The sequence below is a fragment of the Lithobates pipiens genome, unplaced genomic scaffold (genome assembly GCF_037356315.1).
Source record: "Lithobates pipiens isolate NorthernLeopardFrog02 unplaced genomic scaffold, aLitPip1_a1.2 Scaffold_16, whole genome shotgun sequence".
Lineage (NCBI taxonomy): Eukaryota > Metazoa > Chordata > Amphibia > Anura > Ranidae > Lithobates > Lithobates pipiens.
Window position 1 is genome coordinate 333,624,786 of NW_027507748.1, and position 16,927 is coordinate 333,641,712.

Sequence of the window (16,927 nt, forward strand, 5' to 3'; positions counted from 1 at the left end):
TACAAAGAAAAAATATGCAGTTTAGCAGGTAGCCAATCCATGGCTGCTTCATATTGGGGATTTCCTTCAAGATCTATGCCAGAACCTCATAGGCCCCTTTCACACTGATGGACCAATCAGGTCCACCTGTCATTTTTTTAAGGGGGACCCAATTGGACCATTCATAGTTTTCTATGGCAAGGCGAATGCCAGCAGAAATGTGTCCCACCCACCGGCATCTGATCTGCCAAAAACAGACAGATGGGGATATGTTTCCCATCCATCCAGCGGATTGGATTGCAGTCAGATTGTAATGGACAAGTGATCAGGTTCCATCTGACTGCCACATAGAGAACAGTGGGCTGTGTCCATGTTTGTCCACAATATGGACCTCTCATCTGCCTGCTCATTGGGGCTTCGGCAAAGAGATCCCCCGCTGAGCAGGTGGATCTGCTTGATTGAGTCCACCTCATCTGAAAGGGGTCATAAAAGATATATGTCTGGTAAGAATTTTATTAGAATACACTATGGGAAAAAAATCACACCAAACCCTCATCTAAGCATACTGCCTAGCTAGCTAGGAAAGGGGAAAGCAGCTAGTGTGTATCCTCATCCTGAATTATACAAGACCATATGCAGACCATATGCCCTCAACATGGGAAAGGCACCCTTCACTGGGAAAAAAGGTCCCTGGCAATGCCCTTTGAGCTTAAATTGATGGGGACAAGGGCTTCATCCCCACATCCCAGGCCTGGTGGATGTGGGAGTCTGTTGGGGGGAATTATCAGAATTTGTAAGTCCTCTTTAAAATAAGGGGGCCCTCAGATATTCAGCTCCCTGCATGAAGGGGTAAGTGGTACATACAGTAGTACCCCAGATTACTTATTCCCTAAAAAATGGAAATAGTAAATCTATACACACTGTACATAACAGCCTTTATTAAAATAATAAATCAAACCCTTTCCTGCCAAGCTTACACATATATGTGGCCACACAGGTGTGGGTCTTTATCTGTGGGGCTGTATAAATGCACTACTGTGTGTGTGCTGAGAGCACAATGCACAGCACACTCCCAGTACAGAGTCCAAGCTGTTAGTGACAGCTTTGAGTCTTGTATTAATAATTAGGAACCAAGAGATTGGGTTCCTGATCACCTGATCGCTGCTAAAAACTATTCCAGTGGTTCTCAACCCTGTCCTCAAGTACCCTCAACAGACCATGTTTTGTGAATTTCTCTTACAAAAAATAGCTGTCCAAAATACCAAGCCATTGACTTGGATTTAAAGCACCTGTGCAAGATAAAGGAAAAACTGCAAACATGACCTGTCCTGGGTACTTGAGGACAGGGTTGAGAACCACTGGCCTACACAGCCCCCCCACAGTTGTTTTCTCCTCTTGAATGGAGAAGAAGATACATTATCTCCTTACTAGAGGAAAAATTGTAACCAAAAAAGCATGTACATATTGTGTATTTTAGGTAAATGTACATTTTAATTTAGTATCCGTGCCAGTTAGTGTCAATGTAAGAACTTTTAGGTAGGATAAAATACATAATTGCACTACTGTTGGGTAAACAACATATAACATACACATATGTGGTATTGCTGTGATGTCAGAAGCAAGAGAGTTTATTTTGGGTTGTTCTTTGGCATGGTTATGGTAATAGCAAAAAATATACAGCTAAATTTAAACAATTTTTTTATTTTTATTTTTTTATTTTACTATTTTGTGCTTGTTTTCCTTTGATAATAAAAAAACAAAAACAAACATGAAACATCATTACTATTTACCAGCAAATGAAAGCTCAAATTGTCTCAAAAAAACAAGGTATACAAGATACAGTATGTAGTTTCAATTATATATACAGTTTTGCTAACACATGTCCCACCAAAAAATCCCATGATTTCTAAAAATAATATCACATGATGTCCAAAAAATGATAATGTTGAAAAAAATAATGATTTACAATGACCAAAAATAATGTTCCATATGGTCTAAAAAATCATGTCCTGTCTGTATAGTGGAGCGCTCATCTACCTTGTTTTTTAAATGATTGGACATGAATTGGGCAGTGACTGAATTAGTAGCGGAGGTGGTGGGGGATAAAGTAGAGCCCTAAAGGCAGAAGACATTGATTGGGTGTTATATTATATTTTATGAGAAATATATTTTACAAAGGCAGGTTTATATAGAGTGAAATATTGCAGGAATTTAGTTTTAAACCAGTTTTTCTAATATCTGTTTGCCAGGGTTGTGCTGTCAAGGCCTAGCTCTGTGTGTATTATGGGAGCAAGTGTGTTCATGAAGGAAGAGAATGAAGAGACAGAAATACCTAGGTCACATTATGAGAGGGGTGAAATTTTGTCACAGAGGCAGTCTAAACTGGGTTCACACTGAAATCGGATGCAACTCACAATCTGATGCATCCCTGTTCTCCATTTCAATGACGAATCAGGCCCAAATTTTTGCCTGAATTTGGGTAGGAAATAGAGCCAAAGACATCCAAGACTCCTGTGCAATCTGCTTTGCAGCCGCCCCGGAAATGTGTGAATCGGCTCCGTTGGGAGCAGGTCACAGTATCCTGTCATGGGAAACCCGCATCCATTTCGCATAAGTGTGAACTCAGCCTAAAGATTTCTACGGGTAACTATCTATTGTTTGGAAAAATAGGGGGTTAAAAACATCTAAAGCATGAAACTAATAAGGTGTGCTCAGAGAGTAGGAAAAGGGGTGTTGGAGAGCTTGCAAGGCACACAGAGGCAGCAGTATACTAGCTCAAGTGTGTTACCATCAGAGTAAGTAGGAGTGTATGTCCATTTTGTAAGGTCAAAAAATTTGGTTAGTTTGATAAGTTGACAGCTCACTGGCCTGTTATGATTAACAGGGATTTTAAAGTAACCAATAATTAAAACGGGCATTTCAGAGGAGAAAAAGTAAGATAGTCAATCAAGAAATAGTGACACAGGTCCAAAAAATCAGGGCAATCTTCAAACAAACTCTAGGAAAAATACAAATACAGTGCGCTTTAAAAGAGGAGAGGGAGGTATAGGAAGAATTTGAAAACTGCTTTGTGGGATAGAAGAATCCAAACTTCCCTTTCATCCACTGGGTCTGGTAGGTCCAGTGGCGGCCACCCTGGAAAATAGCAGCTGGAGTGTCAGAGTCAGTTTCCTGAAACCAGATTTCAGTAACAGCAAGTAGTTTGAAGTAGTTGGAGATAAAAAAAAAAGTCACGCTGACCTTGCTACAGACAGAGCAGGGATTCCAGAGGGCACAAATGTGAAGGAGGGCCTGTTTTTTGAAAACAGGGCAATGGGAATTAGAGTGAGTGTATTTCTGCTGCTGCCAGAGGAAGGAGGATGTCCCATGTGGGGATGAAAGTTAGATATTATAGAGGGCCAAAATTAGGGAAAATATGCCCAAGAGGTAGAAGAAGCAGGAAGGCAAGTCATGAGCAAGGTTAATTTAATATAAGCAAACATGCCCCAGTGTCCTGGAGATTATGTCAGCACGTGGGTTTTAGAGCAGCAGATGATGAGTGCAGTAAAAGGGAGAGGGTAGGAGTGGAGAAGGACGGTAGGGCACTATTGTGAGAGGGAAAGTAGAGTTTTTTATTTTACAGGATGGCGAGACATGGAAAGAAATATAGATTCTCTTGCAGTCTGTCCAATGCAGTACATTGTTGTTTGTATATATTTTCTTCTTTCTACTTTTGTTGAACCGCCTTGTTAATCTGCCATTACATTTATGTAGAATTTATCACTTTGGTAGAAATTATTATGGCAGGGTGCCTCAGGACGCTCAGTAAGAGTTTGCCCCAAGGATTGATCTTAAGTCATAGGGATGTAGGGATATGGGGGGGGGGGGGGGAGAGGTTGCCAATGAATTAAAAATTGAATGAACCAAAAACTGGTAAGAGACATATGGAGAGAAGGAAACTTTCACACTAAGACAAGCCAAACGCATAAAGATAGCTTTAACTCTCTGCTCAAACAAGGCAACAGGATAGTAAATCGATTTAAATAATATAGACATAAATTGTCATGATTCATGATCTCAATGATTGCAAGATGTCAGTTTTTAGACAGACACAGCAAGGCAGTGGTTAAAATGTTATAAAGCAATGTGACATATTGTGGATGATAACACATTACAAAATGCATTTGAAAAAAAAGTTGTTTATGGAAAAAGGATTTTTAGTGTTTGACTATAAATAGGTTTTATAACCTTATTAACACCTAAACATTTTTAATATTGTAAAACCACAAAAAAATTAACACCTATAATTGCTTTCTAGTTTACAAGGAAATGGACAAAATGTTAATCTATTTAACACATTTTCTACAAGTAATAAATAACTTATTCACATACTGTTTTTTTATCACCCTGCTGTATTTTTCAACAGAGCAAGTGTATGAATATATTAACAATGATTTTCAAACATGAAAACATTCTCTAGACGCATCTGAATAAGAATTTGAAACACTACAACTACCAGTGAAAGAACTACCTACCCGCAATGCTCACTTACCTATCCACAAGGAAAAGTTAAAAAACTGCATGCTGGATAGGGAAATAAAAGGACAGCACTGCCATGCTTCGCTCTCTTCTTCCTGGGGAAGTGAGACCTGGCTGCAGGGACCTGTGTGGGTATAATAGGAGGACCTGCTTGGTGCGGGCGGACTTGAAGCCTCTGGAGAGGTATCGTATACAGTGTGCTGGAGCAACGCGTGATCAGATCGGAGGATCCAGGATACCGGAAAGAGTTCAGCAACACAGTTATCAGTCATTAGACAGAGAGGTTCGGCATATGGAGCCAACTTGGAGCGGGACTGAGATCACTGAAGGGAGCAGCACGATTGTCCTGGCCCAGTGTGGTGAGAGGGCTGTTGACCAAGATTTATACATTACTGTGTCACTTTGAAGACTAGTTCAGAGGAATACTGAGACCTGTAATTCTACAGAGTGGTCTCACTGTTATAGGCTGTGTCCATCCAGCCCTCGAAGTTTGCCTTCATATAACACAGAGTGTACGGTTGCATCCTTCATAGAGGAAGAAGTTTGCACGTGTTTCACATAATCAAGTTCATGGTTCATCTACCACTTTCACCTTATCCTAACATTTGCTTATTCACTGAAGAAAGAAGAACAAAGACTTTGACATTCACTATGAAGCGCTTATTACTTTTCCTAAACACGCACACTCTGAGGACTGCAGTACAACCTAGGGGAAGCCTCTTGTGCATATATACTGTATTGTATTGTTACTTCTTTTTGTATAGTATACAGCAGGTTAGGAGTGCATTTGCGTGGCTGCATTGGGAGTGGGTTTTACCACCCTAAGCATCAGTCCCACTTTGAAACATGCCCGCATGCATTATTCATGTGATCTTTGAATCTGAATATTTACATGCACTTTGATTATTATTGTTTTAACCCCGTGTACCAAAAGCATTGTTGCATTTACTACCCTAAACCAGTTTTCAGTAAACTTACTGTGTGGTTAAAGTACAAATGGTGTAAGACGTTGTCTATTTCTATAGCAGTGGATTGACAGATACCCAGATAATGGTAAAGGTACAATATATAATATTATTGTTGGGTTGTTCCTTGCTATTGTGTTTGACACCAACACTATTACACAGCTGTGTCAAGTGGGTTGAGCCAATTCTTTGGGGGTAGAGAAGCAGAGTACAGGCCCAATTAATTACCAGCAGCTCCTTTGGGGGTAAGTTCTACAATTAGTTTCTGTGTTCAGGCAGCTGGGCAGGAGCCCAATAGTACGTTGTATGCAGCTTCTACAGAAGTCTCAGCAGTAATGGGAAGCACTTTAACATTTGCTACCAGAGTATTGCATTTCAAATGGAGTCTCCAGCTGCCTGTCTGCGGTACCAGCCCTTAGATTCCTCCAGCCGCTTGTTTGTGGTACCAGAACTGAGATCTCTCCAGTTGTTTGCCAATATACACTACCTTGGACTCCACTGAGAGACACTGTCACGGAGGGTAAGTGCAAATAGCTGTTTATGTACTGTACTGTTTACTGAAATATTTGCAACAATAGAGCCTTATGGTCACTGCACTGCACTCCCAACTATTATCCTTTTAAAGTCGCAGACATTGCTTCTATGAGTCCCTGTTTTTACAGCTTCATAGTTGGTCTAATGTTATTTTATACTTTATACGCACCTTTTGCGATTTTGATCCTGTTTGCATTGTGAATTGCACTCTGCACATGTTTAGTAAACTTCAAGTTAAATGACGCTTGTGATAATTTTCAGATGATTTTTCTACTTGTTACACGGCCTTAAAATATCGAAGAAATGGGTCAGGCTATATTTACATTAACAGTTACTTACACATGTAGCACAGACACCTAGTTCATAGACACTTATCGTTATTCATGTCGCACAGTCATGTGATCATTTTGCTGCGTACACACGATCGCAGACTCATCGGACATTCTGACAACAAAATCCTTGGATTTTTCCGATGGATGTTGGCTCAAAATTGTGTTGCATATGCAGGATCACACAAAGTTGGTCGGAAATTGTGAAAGTCAGGAACGTGGTGACGTACAACACGTACAACGAGCAGAGAAAAATTAAGTTCAATAACCAGTGCCGCTCTTCTGCTTGATTCCGAGCATGCGTGGAACTTTGTGCGTCAGAATTGTGTAAACACAATTGGAATTTCTGACAACAGATTTTATTGTCGGAAAATTTGAGATCCAGATCTCACATTTTTTGTAACGGAAATTAAGATGAAAAATTTCGGATGGAGCCTACACATGGACGGAATTTCCGACAAAAAGCTCCCATCGAACATTTTCCATTGGAAAATCCGACCGTGTGTAAGGGGCATGAGTCTTCTACATTTTCAACCATAAACCACTGTCATGGAGCCTACAAGGAGGTGGTCTTTGTAATGCCAAGCAAATGAAGAGAAGATCATGTTGCTTTAAACTGGCCTTAAAAATGCCCTACTTCCCTATCCTTATCATAGTGTCCTGGCAAACTTTTAAAAAACACATCATTTCAGACGTATATCATTTTTCCATAATATGTCTCTTTTAAGAGCATTACATGAGTTTAATGTAGCTTTAAGATAAATAATTGCAGTGTTCTGGCCTCTCAGCTCCACTGTTCACATTTCACACCACACACCTTCATCATTCTGCCATTATGCAAACATTTTGATAGGCGATAAAAATCGTTAGTAACACAGGAGGGAGAACAGCAGACTCATTCAAGTCAGCCTGTGGTGATTAATACGTTTCACTGCTATTCAAATTGAAACTTCATTTGTGAGGAAAAAAAATGAATGATGATCTATAATTAGAGAATCCCATTGGGGAACAGAACATCTATTGTTACAAGGTTTATAGAGGGAATTCTTCACTAGGTTATCTATGTAAGGGCTTGGCAGGGCAATGAGAAATGGATAGCAGGAATTTAACCCAATGGTAAAAAAGCTGATCTTTTAATGAATTCTATTCTATTCTAAAATGGCTCAAGGCTGAGTTTGCATAAATTCTGTCACACAGAAAGTAGTCTGCATTTAAAAAGGTAATAGCCACAAAAGGTGTTTCTTATAAATTATGCTATAGTGTATTCAAAAGTGGGAAAAATAATAATAGCAATGTTGCAGTTGGTGCCACAATTTATAGTATCTCCTTTGGCTAAAATACTGTGGGTTGCTCCTAACATCCAATTCTATTGGAAAACACAGCTAGCTTCTGATTGAATGACTGCAAAATGCCTTTTTTGAAAAGCAAGAACCAAAATGGAGTATAATCTGGGTAAGAACCAAGGTAAACACTCATTTTTAAGCTGGTATTGTTGGGAACTCTATCAAAGGGCACTGATAGAGGGCTGATTGTAGCCCCTGGCATTACTGTTAAATATTGAAGGGGGTCTTAAAAGCATCAAAACAACAAAGTTAATATTTAGATTGATGCTTTAGTGAGTTCTTTTTATCTGCTAATATTCCCAAAAAGCAGACCTCATATTACAGTGACCATGCTCACTAGCAGGTAACCAATCAAGATGCTTCAGTCACAGGAGGTGATGTCACTTCCTCACTCTAACAGCAATTACTAGTTCAATAACGCTTGCCTGTTAGTCAACTTGGTCACTGTAATCTGAGGTCTATCTAAGCTGCAAATAACGTCTGTATTCGTTTTCGAATTGGTACAGTAATATAATTGTAAACATTCAGGGACATATTCTTTTACTCTTTTTTCTGATCTGTAAATGCACCCAAGATTCTAATAATAATGTTACCTTCCCACATGTAGAGAACTTGCACAACAAATCTAACCTTTCACGGTTGGTATCCTGATGAATGTTTGCAACACATATCAAACACTATACCCATTACAATATCCTGCATATTTTACATGCATAGGCGCATTGTGCCATTTGTTTCCATGCTCTTATTTTTGCATTAAAATCTTTACCCATGATCTGAACATTTCTGTGATTTGCATTCCACAGTTTGTGCTATTTGTTTTGGGTATATGTTACTGCATATGAATAAAAATATATAGAAACCAAACTGTGCTAAATATCCTCCAATAGCCAAAGCAGTAACTCTGCTGCAAGATATACACAGTCATAGAACACAATTGGAAAATAGAACTGTGCTAAAAACATCTAAATACGAAAAGGAGAATGAACCAAACAGTAAAAAACCTTATAGTCAGTAGTAAGCATTAACACCACTTGTGTAGAGAGAAGTGAAAAGCTGTATATCATGTTAAAAGTCCTCCTTGTGATGTTAGTGATTCACGACATGACCTGAAGCATACCTCCACCAAATAAAATGCATGCTTACAAGACAGCGAGCATTTGAATGCTTGCGACCTAATGCCTAGCCAGGGTCTTTGTCCTCAGGGGAGAAATCAAATAGCAGCTCGTATCAAGATAGCCTCACATATAGTAGAGCAGGGCAGAGGGTCTAAACCCTTTTCCTGGGATCCAAAGCTGCCAAATCTCTTTCAGAGAGTGTGCTTAGAAGGATGCCCCAGAAAAAGAAAAACTTGCCATAGTCTAAAACCATGTCAGCACATCCCTTCACCCAATGTGTTTCGTCACAATTTTACATAATCCTGACGACTTCTCTCTTGAAGACAAAGGCCCTGGCTGGATATTCAGCCACAAGCATCCAAACATTTTTGTTGTGAATCACTAACATTATGAGGAGGACTTTTAAAGTGATATACACCTTTTCATTTCTCTCTCCACGAGTGAAGTTAAAGCGGGAGTCCGCCGGGACTCCGCGTTTTTTTTTTTTTAAAGCCAGCAGCTACAAATACTGCAGCTGCTGACTTTTAAAATAGTGACACTTACCTGTCCAGCGCGCCCGCGATGTCGGCATCTCTCGATCATCTCTCGGGTGCTGCCGCCGCCATCTTGGGTATGGGAATCAGGAAGTGGAGCCTTTCGGCTTCATTTCCCGGTTCCCTATTGCGCATGCGCGAGTCGCGCTGCGCAATAAGGATGGACCCGCTGCCTCTGGGATCTGTGTGTTTCCCAGCAGGCAGCGGGGGACTTTCGGAAAGGGGCGTAATCTACGCCCCTTTCCGCAGAGAGCTATCCCGGAAGTGGGTGCAGATACCTGTACTGTACAGGTACCTGCACCCCCCTCCCCCCTGAAAGGTGCCAATTGTGGCGCCGGAGGGGGGGAGGGTTCCGATGAGCGGAAGGTCCACTTTAGGGTGGACCTCCGCTTTAATGCTTACTACGAACTATATAACTTTTTTACTGTTTGGTTCACTCACTGTATATCAATATACTATATATATGGGAGAAGGGTTTTTTATATATTTTTTTAGCCCAGGGAGTTCTACTCTCTAAAACATGCTTGTTGCTTTTAAATAGCAATTTTTTGATATTACTATGAAATACAGCTTTAAATCACCAAGCAGTCATTCAAAGATATGGACACTACACATAAACCACTGAATATATATATATTTTACAATAAATCTCGCGATCTCAATTTTGATGGTCTCTCTCTCTCTCTCTCTCTCTCTCTCTCTCTCTCTCTCTCTCTCTCTCCCTCTCTCTCTGAACCTGTCCTGTTAAACTGCTGTATGGTCTTGGCCACTGTACTGCAGCTAAGTTTCAGGGTCTTGGCAATCTTCTTATAGCCTAGGCCATCTTTATGTAGAGCAACAATTCTTTTTTTCAGATCCTCAGAGAGTTCTTTGCCATGAGGTGCCATGTTGAACTTCCAGTGACCAGTATGAGAGAGTGAGAGCGATAACACCAAATTTAACACACCTGCTCCCCATTCACACCTGAGACCTTGTAACGCTAATGAGTCACATCACCCTGGGGAGGGAAAATGGCTAATTGGGGCCAATTTGGACATTTTCACTTAGGGGTGTACTCACTTTTGTTGCCAGTGGTTTAGACATTAATGGCTGTGTGTTGAGTTATTTTGAAGGGACAGCAAATTTACACTGCTATATGAGCTGTACACTCACTACTTTACATTGAAGCAAAGTGTAATTTCTTCAGTGTTGTCACATGAAAAGATATAATAAAATATTTTCAAAAATGTAAGGGATGTACTCACTTTTGTGAGTATTTGTAATTTTGATGCTGATAATAGTGATCTCATTGAGTATTGATCCTAGATGTGTATGGTTCTGACATTTGTTAAGCATACATTTCACTGTATGCAGATTGGGGAAACAGTTTTGCTGAAAATGTTTTGCTGCTCTGTAGTTGTGAAAACTGACATCTATAGATTTAAAAAGCTTATCTAAAGATAAGTGCAAGGCAATGCCAAACTTTTAATTAATATATATCACAGTAAAGCAAAGGGTCATTTGAGCCCCTTAAAAGTTCACAAAGACATTTCTTATCTTAACGCAGCTGTAAGATAGCTTTGAAATATCTGCAGGTTTCAAAATTCCTGTTTTATTGATGTATATCCATATTTTCTTTTCAGGTTGAACATTAAATACATGATTTGAAGTGAATGCAGGTTTCAAAATTGCTGACCTATTAATTTATATCAATATTTTTTGACTAAGCATTACATATAAGATTTACTAAAATCAATGTAACTAGTTCTTCAACAAAAGTAAGTTCATAAATGGGTTCCCTGAGCCATTTTCAGGTCACTACAGAGTCAAAATAGCAAAGATCAGTAGTTGGCATCATGTAATGTCTGGCCAGTTTCGCATGCACTATTATGACTTAATATAGGTGGACTCCCTCCAAATGAGTTAAGATCAGTGTTGCTAACCCCCCGTAGCATTTTTTTACTGACAAAACACTGACAATTTACTGACTGAGGACATTTTTCACTGACAACCTGAAAATTGACAGAATTCCAATTAAAAACTAAGACAATCAATATTTAAACAGTATAAACACAATATGGAGACACTGACAATACCCATAACAAGTAATTTGCCTAGTTTACACCTAAAAAGTCAACACAGCATTACAAATGATCAGACCTTAATATTTATAAACGGTTGTAAAAAATCACTGATTTTTACAAACTGTCTGTAAATTTACTGACGGTTGGCAACCCCAGTTAAGATGTTATCAGTGAAGAGTTCTGTTAATGCTACAACATATACAAAAAATGAAAACCATTATTATGCCCTTACAACCTGGCAACAGTTTGGAGACCTCCCTTTTCATTCCGGCATGACTGTACTCCTGTGCACATAGTCATCTCTACAAAGACATGATTTCATGAGTGTGTAGGAGCAGATAACTTCATAATAATGTTCATTATATTGGAATTAGATATTCACCACGCTTGTATACATGTGATGGTCTAGTATCCACAATCTTCATTCCATATAATGCAATTGTGCATAGTGCCCTGCTGCATTATGGGACAGTGAACCTGTTTAATTGGGAAGATTTGAAAATGAAAGAGGTCTTGTTTTTAATGTGAACATCTATCTCTATTCCATCATGCAGTATCACAGCTAAAACATTGAAGTGAAAAAACATGATATTTAGTTTTTGCTTCACTGGACATTGATGAAAATGAACTTTGAAGGATCTGACTTTGCTGTTTTGCTAATAACCCTCAAAACCTTGATGGAAGTCAAGTAAAATTTCAGGAAAGTCAGGTTAAGTGAAACGGCCTCCTTCACTGGCACTTAAAAAAAAAAAGTACCTGTTTGGCATACGAGGTTGTTTGCACACAATATACATCTTTACAAGCAGTGCATGTCATCGGACATAAAAACACAAGTTTGTGCAAATTTTTGCCAAATGAGGTGCACTGTCTGCTGACCATGTGCTGTTTACTATGCTCCATGTGCTATTTACAATGAGGGTAAATGCAGGTCACAGACACATCTGAAATGGCACCTCTTTTCTTGCTTTCTGCAATGAATAAAGTGGTTTCCATGCAAAGAAAGTTTTATAATTACAGTAATTTCATACCATACTTCATTGGCTCTATATTCAGTGTTCCTCTGTACATGTATTCACGAGAAAACATGCATTTTTCCTTCGCTGTATCTCCTCTGTCAGTATTGCCACCAGTCGCAATGCAGTTTTAAAGAGTGACTTCACTTTTGTTAAGAAAAACAAATCCCCTCTAGGTGATCAATGTATATTGTAGGAATTTTACCAAATGTTGGTGCAGATTCCTACTTGTTTTGCTCTGAAGAAATAGCTGTGTGTTGTGTGCAGAGTGAATCTGAATAGGAGTGACTAGTGGGGACAGTGGTGACATTGCAGGCTTTTGGTTTCAGGTAAGTGACACATAATGGGCTACTATGCGATGTATAGTAGCCCATTATGCTTTACCTTTGTAGGGAAACAAAAAGGAAGAAAAACCAATCAGGAGTGACTTTTTCATTATTAATCAGCTGGTACAGTTGCAATGTTCTAATGATGAAAACTGAAGGGTCTGCATCCCTTTAGAAATAATTAAAATGGTTGTAAAGTCAGAAGGTTTTTTTTTTATCTTAATGCATTCTATGCATTAAGATAAAAAAGTCTTCTGTGTGTAGCAGCGCCCCTCAGCCCCCCTAATACATACCTGAGGTCCATCTAGATCCAGCGATGTTGCAGGAGCATCTATGGCTACCTGGGACTCCCCTCATTGGCTGAGACAGCAGTGCGGTGCCATTGGCTCTCACTGCTGTCAATCCCAGTCAGTCAGCTAATGAGGAGAGAAAGGGGGCGGGGCTGGGCCATGGCTCCGTGTCTGAATGGACACAGGGAGCTGTGACTCGGCTTGGGTGCCCCTATAGCAAGCTGCCTGCTGTGGGGGCACTTAACAGGAGGGAGGAGCCAGGAGCAGCGAAGAGAGACCCAAGAAGAGGAGGATCTGGGATGCTTAGTGAAAAACCACTGCACAGAGCAGGTAAGTATAACTTGTTGGTTATTTTTAACTAAAACAAACCCCAAGACTTTACAATCTAACCTTTTGGGAGTATCTCATCAAAAATGTTTTTTTTTTTTGTTTTTTTTTGCAGGTCGTGCCTAAAATCTGACTTTTATCTTAGTGCAGACTTCTGGGTAAAATCAGTCAGCCAATCCCACAAGCAGGAAATTACATTTCTGGGGGGCATTCTGTACACCATCTGTGCACAGAACACCCCCAGTTTGCCATAGTGCATTGAATTTTACAGAAAATTACAGCAACTGCAAATTAAAAAAAAAAAGGTAATTTATAATAGCGTTGTATTAGAATACGATTTGTGTAGCAATTGTATATGCAATATTATATATATATTTTTCTATTTTTTATTTTCCATGAAAGTGGAGTTACTGTTTAACGCTGCGGCAGGCAACAACAAATACTTCTCTTGACAAAGAGAACATTTTTGAACATTTATAGGCAAATCATTCAGTGTAATCCTATTGCCACGTACACGCAATCGGACTTTCTGGCGGCCAGAGTCCGTTGGACAATTCGATTGTGTGTGGGCTCCAGTGAACTTTTTCTTCCCAAAAGTCCGGCGGACCTAGAAATAAGACTGGCTTCAAATTTGTCCGCCGGACTTGGCTTTTAGCGGACAATCTATTCGTCTAGTCTGACAGACTAAACCCTGACGCTAGGGCAGCTGTTGGCTACCGGCTATGAACTTCCTTATTCTTCATCATCATGTTCGAATCCCTCTGACTTTTAGAGTGATCGTGTGTGGCCAAGTCCATTCGTTTGAAAGTCCGGCGGACCTCAGCTGCAAAGTCCGCCGGATTGTCCGCCGGACCAAGTCCGTCGAAAAGTCCGGTCGTGTGTACGCAGCATATTACTATCCCAAAGAATTTAGATGACATTGAGGGGAGCTGTATTTAATCCACTTCTTCTGGATTCAGCAGGATTTTTGCAAAGCATCTGGGCAGCACTATATCATTTTGTCACATGATTCTGTGCTGTGTAGCCTCCTTCTCTCAGATGTTAAATAGGCAGAACAAGGGAACACCAGCCTTCAATTTTGCAAGCTCACTTTCAGTTCTTTTTAAAAATAATGGCTATTTACACACATAAAGATTTAGTGAGCAGCATAGCCAGCTGCTTTAAGTGGATGAACATTAGGGTAACTCAGCAGGAAGAATGTGTCCCTTTAGTAAGTTAAAAAGGAATGTTTTCAGAATGTTTTATGGTATATTTGCAGCAGCCTCCTAAACCCTGCACTTAAGAAGGAATCCTCAGCAGGAGAAGCTTTGGTAGTGATAGCGATGAAGATTACCGGCTTCAGCCTACAAAGTTTGCATATAACAAATATATGTTCCTTATGCTATAGACTAATACTGTAGCTGTGCAAATATTCCGTAATAGTCTGCTGCATTTGTTGCATCAATAGTAGAGGTATCTCGTCTTTTCATATCAGAACAACCCTACCTCAGTGTCATTGTCTAGCTTAGACCCTCATTTGGATCATTGGCTCTGACAGGTGTGTATTTCTACGGTGTTGACTATCGCTGACAGAAAGTGGTTAATAGCTTTTCATATTCCCATCCTGCATCATGAGGTGATACAGAGGGTAACCTCCCACCACATAATAGAGTCCAGATGGCATACAACAAGGGGTGGTTAGATGACCTTTCCAATCTGCGCCAAATCATGATTTATATGGAAGCAGTGGAGCTGAATCAAAGGACAAGGCACTATTCATTACAAACGCACCAGAAAAGAACAACAAAACTCACACCTCATTAAATACAGCAGTATTGTATGACGGCAAAGATAATATTTAATTCATTCTCTGTTTTTTTCTCACTGCATCAGATGCAAATACAGCATTCCCTTCTTGCAAAGGTCTTATGCATTTATTTATTTTGAATTGGTTCCTAGAGTCTACATCTTAATCTTTAAAATGTCATATACTCGACATTAGAAGTTCTAGAGCATTGCTGCTCAGTAGGAAATGTATATAGTATGTATATAGTATATTACAGCTCCTTTTTAAAACCAGAGATCTAGAGTAATAGTCAACATAATTTGAGAACAACGTTGAAATGTAAATTCAGGCTGCACCATATTTCCAGAATTTAAATTCATTTAAAATTTTCACTCTTCATTTCGATTTATGGTTGCCAAATTTTGGAACTGACACCTAGGGGTTGATTCACTAAAACTGGAAAGTATAAAATCTGCTGCACCTCTGCAGAGAAAACAGTCAGCTTATAGATTTTTTTGTCAATGCTTAATTGAACAAGGTGAAGTTAGAGTCTGATTGCCTACCATGCACAGCTACACCAGATGTTGCACTTTTTAGTAAATCAACCCCATGGTGCCCTGAGCCTCACAAAAGGTATGAAAAATGGAAAACCCAGACCCTTGCTATAACACTACGTTCACACCTATGCACTTTTTAATGCATTTTTCAGTTTGCAGAAATGCACTAACAGTCCATTTAACCTCCCTGGCGGTATGATTATTTCAGATTTTAGGTGCTGAAAGCCGTACAATTATTTTGCCTGAACATTTGGCGTTTTATATTGTAGGCCTGTTATTCTAAAGCCGCGTACACACGGGCGGACTGTCTGGCCAACTAAGTCCGTCAGACAATCCGACAGACAGTCCGTCCTACTTTTGAATGAACGGACTTGACCACACACGATGAACAGACAGTCCGTTGAAAGCTTGCGCGATGACGTGTACAGCACGTACGACGGGACTAGAAATACGACGTCCAATACACTGCAATGCAACCTTCGGCCGTGTAAATCCTTTCTGAGCATGCGCCATACTTAGTCCGTCCAACTTGCCTACTCACGAGCGGACTGTCCGCTGAAACCAAAGTTGGACGGACAATATTACGGAAATTCCGAAAGACTTAGTCCGCCAGACTGTCCGCTGAAAAAGTACGCTGAAGCCCACACACGAGCGGACTGTCCGCTGAAATGTGTTTCAGCGGACTAAGTTGGACGGACAGTCCTCTCGTGTGTACGCAGCCTTAGGAATAACTCACTTAAATCTGTCGAAACCAGAGTCTAGTAAACATCCCGGGTATGATAACATTTGAAAAATTAAATCATAAATTATAATATAATAAATAACAATAAATAATTATACCAAATAATAATATAACAATAATAAAAAATATTCAATAATGTAATCAAATCAAAAACACTGAAATTTGCTCAGTTGCAGAATTGTCACTGTCATTACTTTTCAGTATTTGATGACGGATCTCCCCACAAATCGCTATCGCTCAATTCTGCGAGTCATTCCAATTTTTTATCGCTGTTTTCTAGCTGGTCTAAAACCATTTTTCATGTAAAGGGACAGTTTTGGTAGCTATGGACAATCTCCAGTTTCCAGGCAGAAAGAACAGTTTTTATAATATAAAACTGCATGCAGGACACTGGAGAAACCACTAGGGACAAAGGGGATGTGAAATAATTACATACAGCAATGTAATCTGCAAGATTACATTATACTATATGTATACTGTTTGTTTCACTTTTTGAATGCCGTTCTCCGTCTCTGTGCGTCGCAA

General features: G+C 39.7%; 1 protein-coding gene across 1 annotated transcript in view; it reads right to left on the reverse strand.

Moving 5' to 3' along the window:
• GRIK3 (glutamate ionotropic receptor kainate type subunit 3) overlaps positions 1 to 16,927 on the reverse strand; it is a 792,036-nt gene that overhangs the window by 491,204 nt on the left and 283,905 nt on the right. The window lies entirely within an intron of this gene.